The following is a 22,271-nucleotide window of genomic DNA, read 5'->3' on the forward strand; positions in this document are numbered from 1 at the left end:
GCAATTTTCCCATTTTGAGGGATGTTCCTTCATCCTGTGAGGCTGTTACGGTACATGTCTGCTGGTCGGCTCAGGATATAACTGGGTCTTCTGTGGCACCGTTTAGACACCATTTCTCCACAGCCCATTCCTGACATCCTTGAATGTCTAGTGGGACGGTATGAGCAGATGTAGAGGAGTCCACCCATGGAATAATTAATGCATACGTAAAAATTTTCCATTCTATATTTCCCCTGTAGGACAATTGCTCACCCATACTGTGTGTCCACAAAGGCTTATCAGTCCTTTGGAAAGGCCAGCATTGCGGTTTTGTCGGTGCCAAGATTTTGCCCAACGGGGCTTGGCCTACAGATGTGGTTGTTATGTTCCAAATCCTGGAGATACTGGGCTGTGATGGCTTTCAGACTTTGGCCATCCTTGTTTCATAGCAGCCAGTTGCCCACTTTGACTAAGGAAGCTGTGTGCTGTTATTTAGGCCGCATGCTCTGGCACGTGCCCCTGCCAGCCCAGCATCCTGTTGTCTATGCACTGACCATTGCTGCTAGGACAGCTGTTTGCAGTCTGACCGGTGCGGGTGCTGTCTCTCTCACTTCACGCAATGTTATGCATGCTCTGGGTGAACGGCTAGCTGTAATAGCTTTGGAGTATATGAGGAAGTAAGGGCATCTACACTGCAGTTCCAAGAGAGCTGATATTAATTTCCTTTTCAGGACTTCCATGTGAACAGAGCAGCCATAGCATGGTCAGGCACTACAGCTGGCATGCAAATACTCTGACTCGGGGGGCTACATGGACTCCTCCACAGGCCTATCTGTGTCCAAGTTTTACCAGGGTCTAGAAAGACCTACTCCTACTGTACGTCAGTCAGGTATCTGTGTCCTGAGCAGACAGGGAAGCATCTCATAACTCTTCCATGTCCACTTTGAAGCTATCCTTCCAGGCAGAGCGAGAGGTGAAACAGTAACCACAGCTTGATTAGCTAGCTAGTGCAGCAACATAACAGTTACTCAGCAGCTGGAGTTGTAGTGAAGATAAGAACATGCATCACGGCTGATGCCACATGCGTGGCAGATCCAGGCTCTTCCCCTGTGATTTGGCATCTGAGTTCATCCTCCGACAGGGGAATGTGCAGCACAGCACGTTGCAGAAGCTCCTTAGTTATGTGTAGCCCATTGTACACCTGTGCGCACTCAGGCCAACTTACCCCTGGAAAAGAGTCTTCTGGTTAGGACCACTGGAGATACCCAAATTGGTTGGGCTTTGGCAACGATGTTTCCCACTTCCATTTTTTCCACTTGGGCTGTTGCCACAAGCCAGTCAGAGTGCGGCTGTAGGTAAACTGCTCCGTTGGCTTTCTGGCATGTTTCAGATCCAACCAAGGAGGTCTGTGCAGTGGAGACGAGCAGGGCACATAGTGACTCTGCTTTGTGCTTACAGGTTCATCTTCTGCTAGATTCATGTAGCCTGCTACTCACAGCATCCCGTTAGGTGCAGGCAGCTCAGGCTCCCGAGGAAGGGCTGGGGATCTTCCTGCAGCCACATGGATCCTGTTGCCCACAAGACCTTTTCCCACCAGGCCAACCATAACTGCGGTACACTGGGCATTGCCACACTTGATTGGAGGGACAGCTTCTTGTGTTCTGGTGGGAGTGACAGAAAGGACACCCAAGGGGGACCGTGTCAGCTACTTGCTTTTTACTACCCATTGGCATTTAGGTTCAGAGTTGTCACAGGCCAGACCAGCGCCAAGGGTGTAATGGGGCTGTGCCTGGAGCATAGTGTGGGGTTATGGTGGGCCAGGCAGCGTGACAGGGGCACAGACAGGGGAACCGTGGTCAAAGCCATGGGAAGAAGGTGAGAGGCAGCAGTTGGGCTATGTGGACTCCCATGTCTGTGGGGTTTTTACCATCCAGGGTAAGAGGGATGGGGAGACCCAGCTCCTGAGAACTTGAGCCTATCCCTGCAGCCCTAGCATCTCCCACTCTCCATTTCTGGTGTTACTTCTGCATGGAATGGAGGAACAGAGAGCCTGGTGGCACTGGTCCCCAGCAGGACAGTCTTGCAGCCCTGTAGGAAACAGACAACAAATTGCAAGGGATGGGAGGGAGCGGTTTGGGGCAGAGCAAGAGACGAACAGCTCTGCAGTGCCGAGAGGAGGAGTAGGGGCAAAGAGTAGGAGTGGGGTCATTTCCACACCCTTGCACATAACATCTGCAAAGTAATGGAGGTGCCTGTGAGTCTTTCACAGAATCACAGGAAGGTTGAAGTTGGAAAGCACCTCTGGGGGTCATCTGGTCCATCCCGCCTGCTTAAGGAGGGCCACCTAGAGCCCGTTGCCCAAGACCATGTCTGGACAGTTTTTTGAATATCTCAAAGCATGGAGACTCCACAAAACCTCTGGGCAACCTGCGCCGGTCCTCAGTCAACATCACATTGAAAGTATGCTTCCTGATGTTCAGAAGGAGAATCCTGTGTTTCATTCTGTGTGCACTGCCTCTTGAGCTGTAGCTGAGCACCACTGAAAAGAGCCTGGCCACATCTTTACACTCTCTCTTCACATGTTTCCATATATTGAGATGTGCAATGAGCCTTCCCTTCTCGAGGACAAACAGCCTCAACTGCCCCTGCCCCTCCTCATGTGCAGCACCCGCATCCGTGTGTCTTGTCCCCGCGGGCAGGGGATGGGAGTGAGGCCAGGGCGGGCTGGGGGTGCGGGGCACGGGCAGGGTCCTGCGAGGGCTTGCTGTGGGCCGACAGCCTGTCCCTGGCACTGGCCGCTTCTGTGCCATTGACACGGAGACAGGGGTGGGTGGTTGTGAATATTAGCTGTTACTGATACATTTAACTGTATAAATACCTTGTAGTTTCTTCGTGTGGTGTGCTAGCTTTGCGTGTTGCCACGTAGCACCCATCTTTGCACAAAAATATATTGAATAAAATACCTCTGCTCTGTGTGTACTTTGGCATTTTGCACATTAGGCAAATGAACGCGCTTTTCAGGAAAAGAACACCAGCCTCAAATCCATGGCTTAATAGATTGGGTCTGCCTGATTCTTCCAACATCGCTGCCCTCAACTGGAAGGAAGGAGGAAAATGTAACCTGTGCCCCAGATTCCCCCACTAACTGTCCCCTAGCCTCTACTGATACCGGGGTTTGCCCCACCCAGGTGCAGGACCTTGGCCTTGTTGAACCTCATGAGGTTCTCACAGGCCCACCTCTCCAGCTTGTCCAGGTCTCTTTGGATGACATCCCAACCTTCTGGCGTGTCAACTGCACCGCTCAGCTTGGTGTCATCCGCAAACTTGCTGAGGGTGGACATGATCCCACTGTCTATGTCATTGATGAAGATATTCAACTGTACGGGCCCCAGGATGGACCGCTGAGGGACACCACTCATCACTGGGCTACATCTGGAGATTGAGCCATTGACCACTACCCTCCGGATGCGACCATCCAACCAATTCCTTATCCCCTGAAAAGTCTACCCATCAAACCCATTTACCCTGCTATTTCAAATCTGCTTTGGTGTTGGAAACAAGTTTGCTGTTTCCAGGCTTCTACAGTAAGGCTGGTACCCAGTCCTGGTCCAGCTGGTGAGGGGTGCAAAAAGCCCTGCTCTGGGTTTGGTCATGGCTCAGGTCGACTCATTCCAGCTCAAAGTTTTACTCCCTGAGGAGTGAGCAGAGGAAATGGGGAAAGTACAGAGGGCCATTTGGGAGCTCAGTGGGAAAGAGAGGGAGCTCTGAGACTCTAATGGTAACAAGAGCTTAAGGGCATGTGTGTTTGCAGCCGCTGGATCATGGAGATGACAAGCAGAAGCACAGGGAAGTGGTGGAGTAGATGAAGCAAGAGTTTGAGCCATTCCTGCCTCATCATCCACATGTTGAATATTCTTTTCACTATGTTGTCAGTATGTTTTCACTATGTTGGCTCCATGTGCATATGTGCTCCTGCGTGTACACTGAGGGCCAGCATCGGTTTTTATGAGGAACCCCATCAAGGAGAACATTGAGGGTGTCATGCAGCAGAGATTCAGCCTTCCATGCGCTTAGGGCCGTGGGGAACCCAGCATGTCCTACCATGCTGGGCATCTCCAAGTGACCCAGGGCACCTTAGGCCACCCTGGCTCTGCATCCTCCGGCTGCTTCTTCCCACCTCAGGCCTCCAGCTTCAATGGGTTCCTCCACCCTCTGCAGCTCCCCTTCCCACACCCACCTTGGATCCCCTCCCCAGGGGGCCGTGATGGTTCTCCCATGAAAAGGGAGGGGAGGGGAAGGGTTCAGACAGTCTGTGGAGGGCCACTGTGGAGTGGGCAATGCTCCTCAAAATGGTGGTACCTGTCAGATTGTGACATTGTGTCAGGCCTCAGTAGGTGTCCCATCCTGTGGTGCTAGGGGGAGCTCTGGGATCCCAGTGTGGAGGATGAGCACAGGGAAGGGAGTGTCCGTGCTCTGCTGAGCAGCCCCTACTGCCTGAGGAAGCAAGTGGAGGGAGCAGGTGTGAGGAGCACATTTGGCTAGGGGTGTCCTGTGCAAGTGGAGCTGGGCTCAGGGGGGTCCCACCCAGGAGAAGCAGCACCACAGCAGTGCCAAGGGACAGGGGTCCAGTGGGAAGACCTCGTGCCACTCCTAGGGCTGGCTTCAAAGTCTCAGCAGCACTCCCCTGTCCTTCCTCAGAGGAAGGATGGGGGAGACCCTAGAAGCACATGTCACATTTTGCCCACCAGAGGATTTCCTGCCAAGCAAGCATCTGTTATTGCACCCTGCAGGGTGAGAGACACCCAAGACAGCGCCAACAGCTTCAACTTCGTGTGGTCCTACAGCCCCGCCTCTACCTTCAGTGTGGTCATAGAGCGAGGGAGTGAGTAGGAGGGACTAGGACTGACTGCAGGGACAGAGGCACAGACACAGAAGATGTGGGCTGAGCTGTACTGCAGGCAGAGAGGAGCTGGAGAGGGGTGAGACAGAGCGGGCCTGGCCATGTGGGCTGTCCTGTGGGGGGGGTTATTGCCCATCATAGGTAAGTGACAGGAAGGGGTGATGCCCTCACCCAGGAACTGAGCATGCCCCTGTGCTCTGCATGGCTCTGTGGAGCTGTGCTGACCTCTTGCAGCCTGACCTCTCCCCCAGCTCTACCTCCCCATGTACCCGCCTGGAGCATGGTTGCAACAGCCCTCCTCCTCTTCTAGCTCTCAGCTAGGCCCCCCCGTCCAGCCTGGCTCCTCTGCAGTGTGGGGACAGGCAGGGCACCTGCCTGCGACTCCCACATGTCGGGGCCTAATGCTTTGCACTTGGGCTGGCACCCTGCTCATGGGGCACTGTGACCCATCTTGCAAAGAGCAGGCCGAGGGTGTCAGCATAGGGCCCGAGCCCCACTTTTCTGTGAGAGGACCTTGTCCCCCCTGTGCACTTGCAGGGCTGTTTGAGGAATAGGAGGTTGGGTTCCTCACCATCCAGCTGGGCAAAGCCAAAGGGATTTGTCCCCCAGGAGCAAAACCTTCCTGCTTCAAAAGGGAAAACCAGAAACAGTTCCCTGTCTGACAGGGAGAAGGAGGGAGGGAAATGTGGCGTCTCCCACCTCCCCAGCTCCTGGTACCAGCTCTATGCCTCTACCCATCTTTGTCTGCTGGGTTCAAAGAGAAGGATTTAGTCCTCCTGCTGGTCCAGTGCCATCGCAATGCCCCCACTAGTATTACTCTGACCTTGGCTCATTCTTGGGGTAATCATGGCTAGTTTTCACTCACTGCAGCAGTCACTGGCCAGGTGGCCTTGGAGCAACACGAGAGGGAACTGGCCGTGCAAGGGGGAGATGGAGTCACCTTCCAGTGCAGCATGAGTGGCGGCAGCATGAGCAGGTACTACATGTTGTGGTACCGAAAGGGTTCACGTGGCAGTCTGGACTGGATCTACAATGAGGATGGTTCCTATGGAGAAGGTTTCCAGGATCGCTTCACTGGATCATTGCAGAGCTCCCAGAACAGGTTCACACTGCAGATCCGGGCAGCAAAGCCAGAGGATGAAGCAGTGTATTACTGTGCTGCTAGGCTCACGCTGGAGCAGCTCTGCAGCAGAGTCGACCAAAAACCAACTGACAGAGAATACCCACTTCTCAGCATTTCTTCTAGCAGCTGCTAACCACAGGTTGGTGTCACGCAATGGCAGGTGCAGGAAACAGACCTGTGGCGTGCTTGTAGTACGAGGTGGTGAAGGGAAGCGTGGCTGAAGGGCTGAGACCAGTTGTGATGCAGGAGCATCTATTCTGGGAACTCCAGAGGCTGCACGGTGAAGTCTAGTGTAGTGGACGTTGCCTGGGCTCCTCTCCAACACGGCCCAGTCTCCCCTCCGCGGCTTGGCTGTAGAGCTCTGGGATCACGGAGGTGCAGCGCGGTAGCTTACAGGAGTACTGTAGTGGATGGAGCCAGGCTGTTTAGGAAAGACAGAGGGCAGATCAGCGTGGGTGGCCTTGTGGTGGGTGGCTGCTACAGATCAGCCGATCAAGAAGAAGCAGTAGACAAGGTGTGGTGGGTTGACCTTGGCTGGCCACCTGGTGCCCACCAAGCCACTCTGTCAGTCCCTCCTCAACTGGACGGGATGAAATAGACAATGAAAGGCTCATGGCTCATGATAAGGACAGGGAGATGAGGCAGCAATTACTGTCACAGGCAAAACTCAGTTGACTTGGAGAAATTAATTAAATTTCTTAAAATTGGAGGAGAGCAGGAGAATGGGAAATAAGAACAAATCTAAGACCACCTTCCCGACACCCCTTGCATTCTGCTGGGCTCAGCTTCACTCCTGACTTATCTACCTCCTCCCTCTGAGCAATGCAGAGAACAAGGAAAGGGGTTGAAGTCAGTTCATCAGCTGTTGTCTCTGCTGCTCCTGCCCTCTCATGCACTTCCCCTGCTCCATCGTGTGCTCTCAGCCATGGAACACAGCTCTTCATGAACTTCTCCAACGTGGGTCCTTCCCGTGCTCTGCAGTTCTTCACAAACTCCTCCAGCCTGGGTCATTCCCACGGGGTGAATTCCTTCAGGAAAAGACTGTTCCAGTGTGGGTCCTCTGTGGGGCACAGGTCCTGCCAGAAAACCTGCTCCAGCGTGGGCTCCTCTCCACAGGACCGTGGGTTTTGCCAGAAGCCTGCTCCAGTGTGATCTCTCCACAGGGTCACAGCTTCCTTCAGGCACATCCACCTGCTCTGGTGTGGGCTCACCCTACGGGCTGCAGGGTGGATATCTGCTCCATGGTGGGCCTCCATGGGCTGCAGGCGGACAACCTCTGTTACCATGGTGTTCGCCACAGGCAGCAGGAAATTCTCTGCTCCAGCACCTGGAGCACTTCCCCTACGTCTTTCACTGTCCCTGTCAGCCAGCATGGGTTTGTGAAGTGGAAATTGTGCTTAACCAAATTGAAAGCATCCAACATTAAGATGAATGCTCTGTGCAAGGGTATTCTTCTTTGTTCCAGGCTTTCTCCCTGGACTCTGGGGCCTGGCATTCCTGAAGGATGGTCCTGCTGGTACGGAGGCAAATAAGGCATTCAGTACCTCAGCCCTTTTCCATGTCCTGTGTCACCATGTCCCCATCTGTTCAGCAGTGGGCCTGCATTTTCCCTAGCTTTGTTTAGCCATGCAGGCCTCCGGCATTTTTTCTTGACTCTTTGCTTGTAAGGATGGCCTGCTCTTGCGCTCAGGACTGGTGAGGCTGTGGACTGCTGCGTCCAGTTCTGCACCCCCAGCACAGGGAAGACATGGAGGTACCAGAGCAAATGCAATAAAGGTCCATGAAGATGAGGGAGGGATCATCTGACGTACGAGGAGATCCTGAGTGAATTGGGCTTGTTTAGTGCGGAAGAGAAAATGGTGGTGGGGTGGGGGATGGTGGTGGTGGAGGGGGTTTGTCCATGTGTGTAAATACCTGAGGCTGAGTAGTGTTCATTCTTGGAGATATTCCTACCTGAACTGGAGAACATTGTAGGCAGCCTACCATCCCTAACCCTGGTAGGCAGCTAAACCCCACCCAGCTGCTCGCTTAGTCACCCGTAGAGGGACGGGGCAGAGAATCGGAAGGGTAAAAGTGACATGACCTGTGTGTTGAGATGAAAAGAAATAAGTAAAGCAAAAGCTGCACACACAAACCAAGCAAAATAATGAATTCATTCCCTACTTCCCATTGGCAGGCAGATGTTTAGGCATTTCCAGGAAAGCAGGCCTCCATCACGCATAATGTTTTTTTCGGAAAGACAAATGCATTAACTCCAAATATCCCCCTTTCCACCTTCTTTCCACCACATTTATCGCTTTGCGTGACTTCATGTGCTATGGGATATCCCTTTGGCCCGTTGTGGTCAGCTGTACAGCTGGTGGGGCAACATGAGAAACAGAGAAGTGCCTGACGCCGTGTAAGCACTGTTCAGCAACAGCTAAAACACTGGTGTGTTATCAACATGGTTTTGGACACAAAACATCACAGCTGCACATACAGGCTGCTACGGAGAAACTCCATCCCTGCCACACCCGGTGCACCTCCTCAGCACCGGTTGACTCTGCTTCATGCAGGAGGGTTAAATTAGACCTTTTGCAGAGGTCCATTACAGCCTCAATTCTTCCAGCATCCTAGGAGCAAAACTGGCTCCTCTTGTGCTCCCCTTTTGTTATGCCCTTTCTGGGGAGCCTGAAAGGACAGCATCAGGCCTGATGGCCGGCCAGAGCTGTTAAGCCACAGCTTTGGGGGCTGGAAATGCTTTGGGAGTACTCTTGCATCCTTTGGTTTCCGACTGGGGGGAAGATCTCTCAACTTTCTTCCTGAACCCATGCGCTGCCAACATGCCACTGTATACCCCCTGCAGTCCTCCAGCAGTGGCCTTTGGATGTGATTGAATTCCTTCCCCTCCCCTCCGTTCTGTCCAGGAACAGCCTCCAGCAACAGGCTGTGGCCAGCAGTTGGCCTCTCAGGCTCCAGGAAGCATCCAGTCAACCAGTCAAATGGGGATGCATGTAATTCCCCATCCTTCCAAAGCCAGGCTCTGGGTTTGTGTACGTGGTTGTAGACCTCATCACACATGTCTCTAGCTGCATCTGCAACTTTACAGAAGAACAACACATCCTAAGACCTAACAGGAGACCGTAAATACAGCAGATGCCAGCAATGCAGAAAACGGAACAATGGCTGAATAGCTCTCCTGACTCTTCTGCGTGCTACTTTTTTACCCACCTAAATTACTTCTCTATCACTTGCATGTTTCTCTCTTGCCTTCCAGCTTTGAACCTTGTAGCCAAAAGAGGAAAGGGAGTTTTCCTCAACAGTCCTATAGAAAGCTGTTCCTGGAAGTCATCAGGGCAGTAGCTGTGAAAGGCAAGGAGCCAACTGCAGTCGCCCTTGCTTAGAGGAATGAACACTAGCTGAGGCTCTCGGCTTTTACCTCAGGGTCGGTGTGACCTGATGACCCAACCTTAGCCAGCTCTTCCCAACTCAGAACACCCCATACCGACAGCAAAACAATAGCAGATTTACCCTTCAATGAAACCAGGCATGTAACCATGGCCAGAACTGCAACGGACCATAATCCAGGCTAAAGCTCCACACCTGCACGGGACATGGGTTTAGAAGAATGAAGATTCACACCCCACTGACCCTAGGTCTGTACCGCCTGCACGGGAAGAAGCATGTACTGACCCAGCGTAGGACAAGTACGTTCCACTTATGCGAGCAATAGTCACTGCTTTTCTCTGTATCAGTCAAGGGCACGGCTATGCGCAGAGCTAAAACGTAAAAGAATAAATTCCCTTGGTAATTCTGTCCTAAGCATCCTTGCCTCCCTCCTTGCACGGCAAAGAGCTGACTTTACGTAGCAAAGCCTGAGTTTCAGTTTCCCCCTTTGCCCAGGCACATATCGCCTGCCAAGATGTGAATGTGCCTGCGAGTCTTTCAGAGAATCACAGGAAGGATGAATTTGGAAGGCCCCTCAGGAGGCCATCTGGTCCAAGCCCCCTGCTCAAGCAGGGCCACCATGGTCCAGTTGCTCAGGACCATGCCCAGACAGCTTGTGAATACCTCCAAGCATGGAGGCCCAGCAACCTCTCTGGGCAACCTGCGCCTGTGCTCGGTCACCCTGGCAGTGAAAAAGTGTTACCTAATGTTCAGAAGGAGCCTCCTGTGTTTCCCTTTGTGCGCATTGCCTCTTGACCTGTGTCTGAGCAGCGCTGAAAAGGGCCTGGCCCCATCTTCTTTGAAGCCTCCCTCTGATGTCAACACCGGTGGCAGCTTTGGCTGCGGTGATCATACGCTGGTGGAGTTTGCAGCCCTGAGGGATATGGGACAGGCAAAGAGTAAAGTCAGGACCCTGACTTTTAGGCAAGCCAAATTCCAGCTGTTCAAGGAGTTGGTCAACGCGACACCCAGGGAAACTGCCCGCAGGGACAAGGGAGCGGAACAGAGCTGGCAAATCTTTAAGGGCCCTTTCCACAGAGTGTAGGAGACCTCTGTGCCCATTTGTAAGACATCAGGAAAGGAAGGCAAGGGACCGCCATGGCTGAGTCAGTACGTGCTGGTCATACTAGAGGGCAAGAAGGAACTGCACGGGCAGTGGCAGCAGGGACAGGTCTCCTGGGAGCAGCACAGGGACGCTGCCAGGTTGAGTGGGGATGGGGTGAGGAAGGCCAAGGTGCAGCTGGAGCTCCTCCCCCGGTTCCGGGCTTTGCCGTTCCCCTTGTTGAACCGCACGGGGTTCCCGGTAGCCAACTTTTCCAGGCTCTGGAGGGCAGGGGCAGCGCTCGGCAGGGCGACGAGCCGGGACAGCGCCGGAGCCGCGCTGCGAGCCGAGGGCCAGGAGCCCCCGCCTGCCGGGGCGCCGCGCTCCTCCTCTGCCCGCGGCCCTGCCCCGCGTCCCGCCCCGCGCCCCCCTTCTCCTCGCCGAAGGGGCCGCGGCACCGGGGGCCGGGCCGGGCCGGGCCGTGTCTGTTGGGGGCGGCGAGGGGCCGAGGCGGCGGGGCGGGCAGGAGCGGGCACCGGCGCGGCTCCGCTCGGCTCCTCTCCGGCTCCCGCCGGGCCCGTCGGCGCCGGCCGGCCCCGGCGCGGCAGGGCACGATGGCGCCCGGGCTGGGGCCGTGGCTCCTGGCCTTGTGGCTGGCCGCGGGGCCGGCAGGTGAGAGGCGGGCGGGGAGGGCGGCGAGGCCGGGGCCGGGCCCGGGGCTGCGGCTGCCCGCGGGCGGCCCTGCCCGGCCCGGGGCCCCGGGGCTGCGGCCGCTCCCGCGCCGGGCGCGCTGTCGCCTGGCGCTCGCCTTCCTTAGCGGGGAAGCGGCGAGCGGGCGGCGCGGGCGGCACAGGCAGAGGCTGCGGGAGGCTTTCGGGCAGCGGGTCGGGCCCGAGTGTCGGGGGCAGGCGCGGCTCAGCCCCGAGGGGGGCAGGCGGGGCAGCGCCCCGGGCGCGGGGGGGGGGGGGGGGTTGCCGGGAGCCCCGCGGGGGGCGGCTGCGGCCGTGGCTGTGGCGGGGCGGGGGGCGCCGGGGCGGCGGGTGAAGGTCCTGGGGCGGTGGGCGCGCCCTGCCCGGCTGCCCGCGCTCTCCGTCCGCAGGGGTGTGGGCGCAGGTGAGGCTGCTGGAGTCCGGCGGAGGGCTGCGAGCGCCCGGGGGCTCCGTGCGCCTCTCCTGCCGCGGGTCCGGATTCGACTTCGGGAGCTATGCAGTGCGGTGGTACCGTCAGGCTCCCGGTGGCAGTCTCGAGTGGGTGTCGGTCTGCTGGCCTTCGGGTACTACAAATTACGGGGCAGCCGTGAAGGGTCGAGCCACGGCGTCCCGGGACAATTCCCAGTCCGAGTCATCTCTGTCCCTGCGTGCCCTGAACCCCCGGGACTCTGCCCGCTACTTCTGTGCCGTTCGCACGGAGACAGGAAATCCAGCAGAGCTTTAACACAAACCTTCTGTTGGGGTCCCGCTCTGGGCTCAGAGCTGGAAGGGAGGCACGTCCCACAGGATTTCAGTGCTGCGCTCAAAGCTCATGTAGTTATAGCACACAGGTTTCAAGTGTTTTTTACTGACAAGGAGATTTTACATGGTTCTATCCCCAAAGTTCTACCCCTTTTGCTTGCTTCTTCCCTTTGTAATGTCAGTCCTCATTCTTCTGACTTCAAAACTGCTTTGGCTTTGGAAACAAGTTTTGCTGATTCCATTGTTTCCTGGTAGGGCTGGTACCAGTCCTGGCCCAACTGGTGAGGTGTATAAATAGCCCTGCTCTGGTTTTGGTCATGGCTGAGGTCAACTCAGTCCAGCCCTCGAGTTTTACTCCCTGAGGAGCGAGCAGGGGAAACGGGGAAAGTACTGAGGGCCATTTGGGAGCTCCCTGCAAAAAAGGGGAAGTCTGTTGGTCTCTCCCGACTCTGAGAGTATAACGGGAGCAAGAGCTTGTGAGCCTGTGTGTTTGCAGCTGCTGGAGCATGGAGATGACAAGCAGATTCCCGGAGAAGTGGCTGAGTAGATAATACGATTGCTTGAGCTGTTCCTGCCTGTTCATCCTTGTCTTCTGGGGTTGCAGGTGCCCTTTCTCAGGTGCAGACAGAGGCCTCCGGCCCCACTGTGTGGGATGTCTCCGAGTCTGTCACGCTTACCTGCCACATCTCTGGTGCACCCATCAGCGACAGCAGCTACGCTTGGGACTGGATCCGACAGACTCCTGGCAGAGACCTGCAGCATATAGCGTTGCAGTATCCTTTCACAAGAGTCCAGCATATTGCTTCATCCTTCCAGGCGCAAGTCCGCACCTCTGCAGACCCGTTGAGGAACCAGCTGTCACTGGAAGTTGTCTCTCCATCAGCTGCAGACACGGCTACCTATTTCTGCAGCACCAGAGAGCTGGAAAAGGGCACAGTGCTTGAAACACAGGCAGGGCCAGGCCAGAACTTGAAGGAGGGGGTTTAAACCCAGCCAGGTCTTTTGTGGTTGGCTGCAGGAAGGCTTCTCAGGACTAGTCTAGGTTGGCTTTTCCTAGAAACAGGCACAGAGGTGCTGCAGCAGCAGCTGCAGAGTCTCCCACAAGCACACGTTAAAACCCATGAAGATATTGTTAACCTTCTTCCATTCTTCTCAGTCTCTCCCACAGACAGAAAGCAACAGAGAAAGAGGTTTGTTTAAGAAGCAGGACAGGGAGCATTGAAGAACCAAAGTTTGAACATGGAAATCCTGAACAGGTTTGGATTTTGACACCTCATGTTGTTCAGTCTACCCCAGAGCCTGCTGATGTAGGCAGGACAACAGAGGCTCAGGATACGCTTGTCTCTTCCGCGTCAGCTTACGCAAGGACACCCAGATTTCCACAGCCCATTCCTGACAGACTTGAATGTCTAGTGCGATGGTATGGGTAGACGTACAGGGGCCTACCCACGGAATAATTAATGCGTGCCTCCAAAGGCTGCAGGGCAATGTCAGCTGCAGGGCAATGCCCACCTGTACTGTGTGTCCGTGGAGGCTTATGAGTCCCTTGGACACCCAGTATTGCTGTTGTTTTGGTGCCAAGACTTTGCCCAACGGGGCTTGGCCTACAGATGTGGCTGGTATTTTCCAAATCCTGGAGATACCGGGCTGTGATGGTGTCGTGGTTCAGCTTCAGCTGGCAACTGAACACCACACAGCCACTCGCTCACTCCCCACCCCACCCCACCCCTGTGGGATGGGAAAAAGAATCGACGAGCAAAAGCACTTGTGGGTTGAGATAAGCACAGTTTAATAATTACAATAAAATAATAATTATGATGATGATGATAATAATGTCAATAATGTTAATATAATAAAATGGAAAAGGAAGGGAAAGAAAAAAGGAAAATAAAACCACAGAAACACAAACGATACAATCACTCACCACCTGCCGACTGACACTGCCCGTCCCTGAGCCACGATTGCTGCCTCCCTCCCCCGGCCAGCCCCTCCCAGTTAACATACTGGGCATGACGTTACATGGTATGGACTATCCCTTTGGTCAGTTTGAATCCGCTCTCTCAGCTGTGCCCCCTCCCCTCCCGGCTGCCTGTGCCCCCAGCAGAGCATGGGAGGCTGGACATGTCCTTGACTAGTACAAGCACTACCCAGCAACAGCCCAAACATCTGTGTGTTATCTCAACGTTTTTTTTCCATGCTAAGTTCAAAGCACAGCACTATGCCAGCTAGAGTGAAGGAAGTTAACTCTATCCCAGCTAAAACCATGACAGTATGCACCCCTTATTCCATAGCATTTACATCATGCTCAGGTCCCATACTATTCAATACAATTTCAATAATCCTTGCCCACCTTCTCATCCTTTAATAGAATATACAGATTTCCATTGATCATTCCCCTGGTCTATGGACCACCTCTGTAAAATGCCTGTGAAATGTCCACTGAGTTCATTTAGTCCATGACTTCGGGTCTCATCTGTTGTAACAGTCTTTCAGAGAGGTGCTGTGTGTGGTGTTGGATTGTTGCATGCTGAAGTCAGTCCTTGTTCCATCACCGCTGCACTGGTAGTTCTTGTTCTCTCACTGCTGCACTTTGCTTGGCTCAATTGAAAGTTCATTTGTTGTTATTATTAATTGGGAGATTCCCACCGTGATACCATTGATATGGCATATAGCAACCACAGCAGTGATGCCGTACAATATTATATAGCAGTTAACAGCACACCGTTAGGTTCATTGGCTGTTTTCATGCAAAATCAAAGCCCCTTGAGGCACACACCGGACTCCTCCATCCTCCCGCATCACCCACCAAGAGCACCCAAGTCCTCAAGCAAATGCAGTCCCACAATGCAAAGCCCCTGCCTTTGCCTGAGGCAGGACGAACCCAGACTGTTTTCCCCAACATATATTTTTTACGTGCACTACAGGGACTCCATCCCCTTCCACAGTACGTAGGATTTCTGACTGGGCAGGGCCAGCTCGCCTGGCAGATCCCCTCGTGTTGACGAACCAGGTGGCTTTTGCTAAATGTGTATCCCAGTGTTTAAATGTTCCCACCCCCCCATTGCTCTCAGTGTATTCTTTAATAGTCCGTTGTATCTTTTGATTTCCCCAGAGGCTGGTGCGTGACAGGGGGTGTGATACACCCACTCAATGCCGTGCTCTTTGGCCCAGGTGTCTATGAGGGTGTTTCGGAAATGAGTCCCATTGTCTGACTCAGTTCTCTCTGGGGTGCCATGTCGCCACAGGACTTGTTTTTCCAGACACAGGAAAGGCTTGCCTTGGCGGGTTTGTGGTGGTGTGATACAGTCAATTTGCCAGGCCTCCCCATATTTGTATTTCAGCCATCGTCCCCCACACCGCAGAGGCTTTACCCGCTTCGCTTGCTTGATTGCAGCGCACGTGTCACATTCATGGATAACCTGTGCAATAGCGTCCATGGTCAAGTCCACCCCTCGATCACGAGCCCACCTGTATGTTGCATCTCTCCCTTGATGGCCTGAGGTGTCATGGGCCCACCGAGCTAGAAATAGTTCACCCTTTTGCTGCCAGTCCAGACCCACCTCAGCCACTTCAATCTTGGCAGCCTGATCCACCTGCTGTTTGTTTCGATGTTCTTCAGTGGCCCGACTCTTGGGGACGTGAGCATCCACATGCCGTACCTTTACAACCAGGTTCTCTACCCGGGCAGCAATATCTTGCCCCAGTGCGGCAGCCCAGATGGGTTTGCCTCTGCGCTGCCAGTTCTGCTTCCACTGCTGCAGCCAGCCCCACAGGGCATTTGCCACCATCCAGGAGTCAGTAGAGAGATCGAGCACTGGCCACTTCTCCCGTTCAGCGATGTCTAAGGCCAGCTGGATGGCCTTGACCTCTGCAAACTGGCTCCATTCACCTTCTCCTTCAGCAGGTTCTGCGACTTGTCGTGTAGGACTCCATACAGCAGCCTTCCATCTCCGGTGCTTTCCCACAAGGCGACAGGACCCATCAGTGAGCAGGGCGTATTGCTTCTCATCTTCTGGCAGTTGGTTATACGGTGGGGCTTCTTCAGCACGCGTCACCCCCTCCTCTGGTGATATTCCAAAGTCTTTGCCTTCTGGCCAGTCCATAATCACTTCCAAGACTCCTGGGCGACTGGGGTTTCCTACTCGAGCCCGCTGGGTGATCAGTGCAACCCATTTACTCCACGTAGCATCAGTTGCATGGTGTGTGGAGGGGACGTTTCCTTTGAACATCCAGCCCAGCACTGGCAGTCGGGGTGCCAGGAGCAGCTGTGCCTCAGTGCCAACCACTTCTGAAGCAGCTCGAACCCCTTCATATGCTGCCAATATCTCTTTTTCAGTTGGAGAATAGCGGGCTTCGGACCCTCTGTATCCCCGACTCCAAAACCCTAGGGGTCGACCCCGGGTCTCCCCGTGTGCTTTCTGCCAGAGGCTCCAGGTAGGGCCATTCTCCCCGGCTGCGGTGGAGAGCACATTTTTTACATCTTGTCCTGCCCAGACTGGCCCGAGAGCTACTGCATCAACTCTCTCTAGTTTAATCTGTTCAAAGGCCTGTTGCGCAGGGCCCCATTTGAAATCATTCTTATTCCGGGTCACTTGATAGAGAGGGCTTACGATCAGAGTGTAATGTGGAATATGCATTCTCCAAAAACCCACAACGCCCAAGAAAGCTTGTGTTTCCTCCTTGCTAGTTGGTGGAGACATGGCTGCTATTTTGTTCATCACATCCATTGGAATATGACGACATCCATTCTGCCATTTTATTGCTAAGAACTGGATCTCCTGTGCGGGTCCCTTCACCTTACTTTGTTTTATGGCAAAACCAGCTTTCAGAATGACTTGGAATATTTTCTTCCTTTCCTCAAAAACTTCTTCCGCTGTGTTGCCCCACACGATGATGTCATCAATGTAGGGAAGGTGTTCTGGAGTTTTGTCCCTGTTCCAGTGCAGCCTGGATCGGTCCATGGCAAATGGTAGGGCTGTGTTTCCACCCCTGGGGCAGTCGATTCCAGGTGTACTGGACACCCCTCCAAGTGAAAGCAAACTGTGGCCTGCACTCTGCTGCCAGAGGGGTTGAGAAGAATGCATTAGTGATATCAGTTGTGACACACCACTTGGCTGTCTTGGACTCCAGTTTGTACTGAAGTTCTAGCATGTCTGGCACAGCAGCACTCTGTGGCGGCGTGACTTCGTTCAGGCCACGATAGTCTACTGTTAGCCTCCACTCTCCATTAGACTTCTGCACTGGTCCTATGGGGCTATTAATGGGTGAGTGGGTCTTACTGATGACTCCTTGGCTCTCCAGTCGAAGAATGATCTCGTGGATGGGAATCAGAGTGTCTCGGTTGGTGCGATATTGCCGTCGGTGCACTGTTGTGGTGGCAGTCGGCACATGTTGTTCTTTGACCTTCAGCAGCCCCACCACAGAAGGGTCCTTTGAGAGGCCAGGCAAGGTAGACAGCTGTTTAGTTTCCTCCGTCTCCAAGGCAGCTACACCAAAAGCCCACCTGTACCCTTTTGGGTCCTTGAAATACCCTCTCCTGAGGCAGTCTATGCCAAGGATGCACGGAGCCTCTGGGCCAGTCACAATGGGGTGCTTCTGCCACTCGTTCCTGGTTAGCCTCACTTTGGCCTCCAATACAGTTAGCTCTTGGGATCCCCCTGTCACTCCAGCAATGCTGATGGGCTCTGCCCCTATAGAGTTGGATGGCGTTAAGGTGCACTGTGCGCCAGTGTCCACTAAAGCTTTATACTCCTGTGGGTCGGATGTGCCAGGCCATCGGATCCACACAGTCCAGCAAGCCTGGTTGTCCCTTTCCTCCACCCGGCTGGAGGCAGGGCCCCTCTAGTCCTGATCAAAGTATTTGTCACTAACTTCTTGTAAATACGAATCACAAGTGTCTCTAATTAAGATCAGAAATAATATCAGCACTTTTGCTCCTCTGTCTGGGGAATTGCTCACTGGAAACTGGAGCAGCGGCATCCCTGGAGGAATTCCCCTAAATGATTGTTTTCCTTGCACCTCACATACCTGTGCCTCTAGGGTCGACGTAGGTTTTCCATCCCACTTCTTCATGTCCTTTCTGTAGTCATGCAGGTAGAACCATAGGGTGCCCCGTTGTGTGTGTCCTCGCTCTTGAGCAGAGGGATGCTTACTCCTAATGGCTGAGATACTGGTCTGTACAGGTAGGGAGTAGGACATAACTTCGAGGTGCTGGACCTCTTGGGATAGTTTCTCAACAGCTGAGACAAGGGAGGAAGAGAGATTTGCTTCATTATTCTGGAGTTCATCGATCAACACCGCCACTGTTTGTGCCTCGACACCTTTCCAGGCTATTATTGCAAATCAGTTTCCATGCGTCAACGGCGCACTCCGTACAAACTTCTGCCACATGGTCGTGTGACCTTAGCTTCATCTGGATCTTTGGATGACTGTTGATAGTCTAGATCACTATAAATCACCTCAAGCACGGCTAGTTCCCTCGGGCACTGGATACCTTTCTCCACGGTCATCCATTTTCCTAGGTGAAATCCAATATCTTCCTTGAAGGGTATCTTTCTCTCACACCAAAGAGGAGTCACCTCCAGAGGCTGAGGGCTTGTTTCCCTTTTCCAATTGCTTTGCCAATGCCCGCTTCCCTAGTAAGGGATCCCAGTTGTTTGGCTTCCTGTCCCTCTAAATCCAGGCTTCTGGCCCCGTTATGAGCAAACAGTGGCTGCTGCGGCCAAGAAGGCCAACAGGATGCTGGGTTACATCAAAAAGGGCATCACCAGCAGAGATAAAGAAATCATTATCCTACTCTACTCAGTGCTTGTCAGACCACACCTGGAGCACCGTGTACAGTTCTGGTCCCCACTCAACAAAAAGGATGTGGCCAGGCTGGAAGGGGTCCAGAGAAGGGCCACCAAGATGATCTGAGGACTGGGAAGCTGCCGTATGAGGATAGGCTGGGAGAGCTGGGTTTGTTGAGCCTTGAGAAAAGGAGGCTCAGAGGGGATCTCATCCCCATGTACCAGTACTTCAGGGGTAGTTACAGAGAAGATGGAGACTCCCTTTTTACAAGGAGTCCCATGGAGAGGACAAGGGGGGATGGACACAAGTTGCTCTTGGGGAGATTCCGATTGGACACCAGAGGAAAATTTTTCACAGTGAGGACAGTCACCATTGGAATAATCTCCTCAGGGAAGGGGTTGGCTCGGCCACGTTGGACACCTTCAAGAGTCATCTGGACAGGGTGCTGGGCCGTCTTGTATAAACTGTGCTCTTCCCAGAAAGGTTGGACTAGATGATCGCTGAGGTCCCTTCCCACCTGGGATTCTCTGATTCTGTGATAATTATAATATACAAATTATAATAACGATGATAATTATAGTAATAAGACTAATTATAATGTAATAAAAAGAAAAAGGGAAAAAAACAGAAACACAAATGATACAACCGCTCACCACCTGCCGATTGATGCTGCCCGTCCCAAGCTGCGATTCCTGCTTCCCTCCCACGGCCAGCCCCTCCCAGGTAACATACTGGACATGACGTTACATGAGCTAGAATGTCCCTTTGGCCAGTTTGATTCTTCTCTCTCAGCTGTGCCCCCTGCCCTCCTGGCTTCTTGTGCCCCCAGCAGAGCACGGGAAGCTGGAAGAGTCCTTGACTAGTACAAGCGCTACCCAGCAACAGCCAAAGCATTGGCGTGTTATCAGCATTGTTATCATACCAAGTCCAAAGCACAGCACTATGCCAGCTGCAGTGAAGAAAAGTAACTCTATCCCAGCTAAAACCATGACACACTCTCTCTGCCTAGGGACATGCCAATTGAGCTGGAGCTGCCCAGTCAGAACCCTTACGTACTGTGGAAGGGGATGGAGTCCCTGTAGTGCACATAAAAAATATGCTGGGGGAAACAGTCTGGGTTATTCCTGCCACAGGCAAAGGCAAACTCATACGTGGGATTGCTTTTGCTCAAGGACCTGGCCATGACACAGGGATCCCCCTAGCAAGGGTTGGAGGGACAGAGGTGCCAAGTTCTGTTGCTTTCCTTCTTCCTTAAGCACAGTGAGATGGTGCGTAATGATATGTGGAAGGAAGTGCCCTGCTCTTCTGCAAGGGCCTGCCAGGGCAGAGGAGGACCACAAAGAACATTTTGGTCCTGTGCCCTCACTCTGCCTGTGGACACCCTGCTCTGCCCCTGCCTGCTGGACGTGCAGAGGAAAAAGTGTCAGGCAGTACAGCCCAGTGTGATGAGGTCTCTGAAAGGCAGGACCCAGGGGGTGTGGGAGAGCCAGAAGAGAGGGCACTTGAGTGGGTGTCCTTATTCAGCCAACCCTTGGGTGTTCTGAAGAAGTATGGTGCAGCAGTGGAAGGGCAAGCCATGGTGTCCTGGGATAAATCCAGTTCTGAGTCCTCTCTGTCCCTGTGTGCCTTGTGCCCCTGGGACTCTGCCCGCTACTTCTGTGCTGGTGGCACAGGGACAGGAAATCCAGGGGAGCTTTAACACAAGCCTGCTGGGGCCCAGCCCAGGGTGTTGGAGCTGGGTGGCAGGGGAGTACCTAGGGTGGGGGGCTCAGGGCCGTTCCCAGGCAGTGAGGGGCCATCACTGTGCACCACAGGAGTTCCCGGCCTTTCCTGTACTCTGCAGTTTTAATTTATTGGCAGTTAAATGAGTAGGGTTGTGAGACACAAAAACAATACCCACCTTCCCCCGCATGCCCCTCTCCTTCCTCCCATGCCTAACTTCATACCTTCATTCCCGATTCCTCCACCTCCTCTCCCTGAGTGGCTCGTGGGTGATGGGGAATGGGGTTTAGGATCAGTTCACAACGCTTTGTCCCAGCTCTTACTTCCTGCCTCCCACGGTCTGCAACCCTTCACAAAATGGCTCTGGGGTGGTTCCTTATCAAGGTCTTCAGTCCTTGAGGAAAGAGCTGCTGCTGCGTGGATTCTCCTCAGGGACCAGTTCCAGTCAGGGCTTACTCACGTGTTCTGGCGTAGGATGCTGCACAGGTGGCAGGGAAATACCTGTTCCACCATGGTCTCTTCCAGGGGCTGCAGGGGAATCTCTGCTGTGACACCTGTAGCACCTCCTGCCCCTCCTTCACTGACTTGGCGTCTTCAGGGGTTTTTTCCTCACAATTTTTCTTACTTTTCTTTCCGAACAGACACTCTGCAGCATTTTTTTTTAGCTCTGTCGTAAATACACTCTCACAGAAGTGCCACCAGCTTGGCTCATTGGCTCAGCTTTGGCCAGCTGTGGGTCCTTTTTGGAGCTGGCTGGGATCACCTGTGTCAAACGCAGGGGCAGACCTGGCCTCCTCTCACAGAGGCCACCCGTGCAGCCCACCCTGCTTCCAGGCCCTTGCCACCTAAACCCCATACAGCTGCAAGGTCACATTGCTGGCTCATCTTCAACTTGGTGTCCAGAAGGAGCCTTAGGACCTTAGGGCGTCTCCAGGTGGATGGCCCCCAGCACGTACTGCTACATGGGCTTGTTCCTCCCAGGTACTAGTTCCTTTCTGTTCTCTTGTGGGTTAACTCCAACAGGCAGCTAAAGCACCACACGGCCTCTCGCTCCCTGCCCCCTCAGCAGGATGGGCGAGAGAACTGGAAGTGTAAAAGAGAGAAAACTCATGGGCTGAGATCAAGGCAGTTTAAGAGGTGACGAAAAAGCTGCGTGCACAAGCCAAGCAAAAGAAGGAATTCATTCCCTGCTTCCCATCTGCAGGCGGGTGTTCAGCCATTTCCAGGGAAGCAGGCCTCCCTCACGCAAACTGTGACCTGGAAACACAAATGCCACAACTCCGTATGTTCCCCTTTCAGAACACGTCCCTGAGGTTTTGTTGGTGAGCCCCATGTCATATGGTATGGAAAACTCCTTTGCTTGTTTGGATCAGCTGTCTTGGCTATGTCTCCTGTCAGCATCTTGTGCGTCCCAGGTTTACCCGCTGTTCAGGGCAGTATGAAAATCAGAGACGGCCTTGACACTGTGTGAGCATCAAGCAATGTTTTTGGGCAATAGCTAAAAATTGTTTCAGCAATAGCTAAAACATTCCGCTGTCATCAACACTGTTTTGCTCACAAATTCAAACCGTAGCACCATGTGAGGTACTATGAAGAGAACTAACTACTGCAGCCCCAACAGGTACACCTCACTGAGCTGTGTGAAGTTCCTGTCAGCCCGTTTCAGCCCATTTCTCCAGCCTGCGGAGGGCCCTCTGGATGGCAGCCCAGGCCTCTGGTGTAGCAGCCCAGGCCTCACAGTTTTGTTTCATCAAGAAATTTGCTGTGGGTGCTCTTTATTCCATCCTCCAGGTGACGCTGAAGATGTTAAGGAGGACTGGGCCCAGTGCTGACCCCCGG

General features: G+C 53.8%; 2 long non-coding RNA genes across 3 annotated transcripts; both read left to right on the plus strand.

Annotated features, from left to right (window-relative positions):
• Window positions 1-4,800: 4,800 nt before the first annotated feature.
• On the plus strand, window positions 4,801-7,793 carry LOC135317200 (uncharacterized). Of its 2 annotated transcripts, none has more exons than XR_010376275.1 (3): window positions 4,801-5,020; window positions 5,750-5,855; window positions 7,468-7,793. It is a non-coding gene; the product is annotated as an uncharacterized LOC135317200 (long non-coding RNA). The 2 variants fall into 2 exon arrangements; XR_010376276.1 differs by lacking the exon at window positions 7,468-7,793 and adding an exon at window positions 6,831-7,438.
• Window positions 7,794-10,730: 2,937 nt separating this feature from the next.
• Window positions 10,731-12,625, plus strand: LOC135317198 (uncharacterized). Its single transcript, XR_010376273.1, has 2 exons — window positions 10,731-11,142; window positions 12,526-12,625. It is a non-coding gene; the product is annotated as an uncharacterized LOC135317198 (long non-coding RNA).
• The last annotated feature ends 9,646 nt before the right edge of the window (window positions 12,626-22,271 follow it).

The sequence above is a fragment of the Phalacrocorax carbo genome, chromosome 25 (genome assembly GCF_963921805.1).
Source record: "Phalacrocorax carbo chromosome 25, bPhaCar2.1, whole genome shotgun sequence".
Lineage (NCBI taxonomy): Eukaryota > Metazoa > Chordata > Aves > Suliformes > Phalacrocoracidae > Phalacrocorax > Phalacrocorax carbo.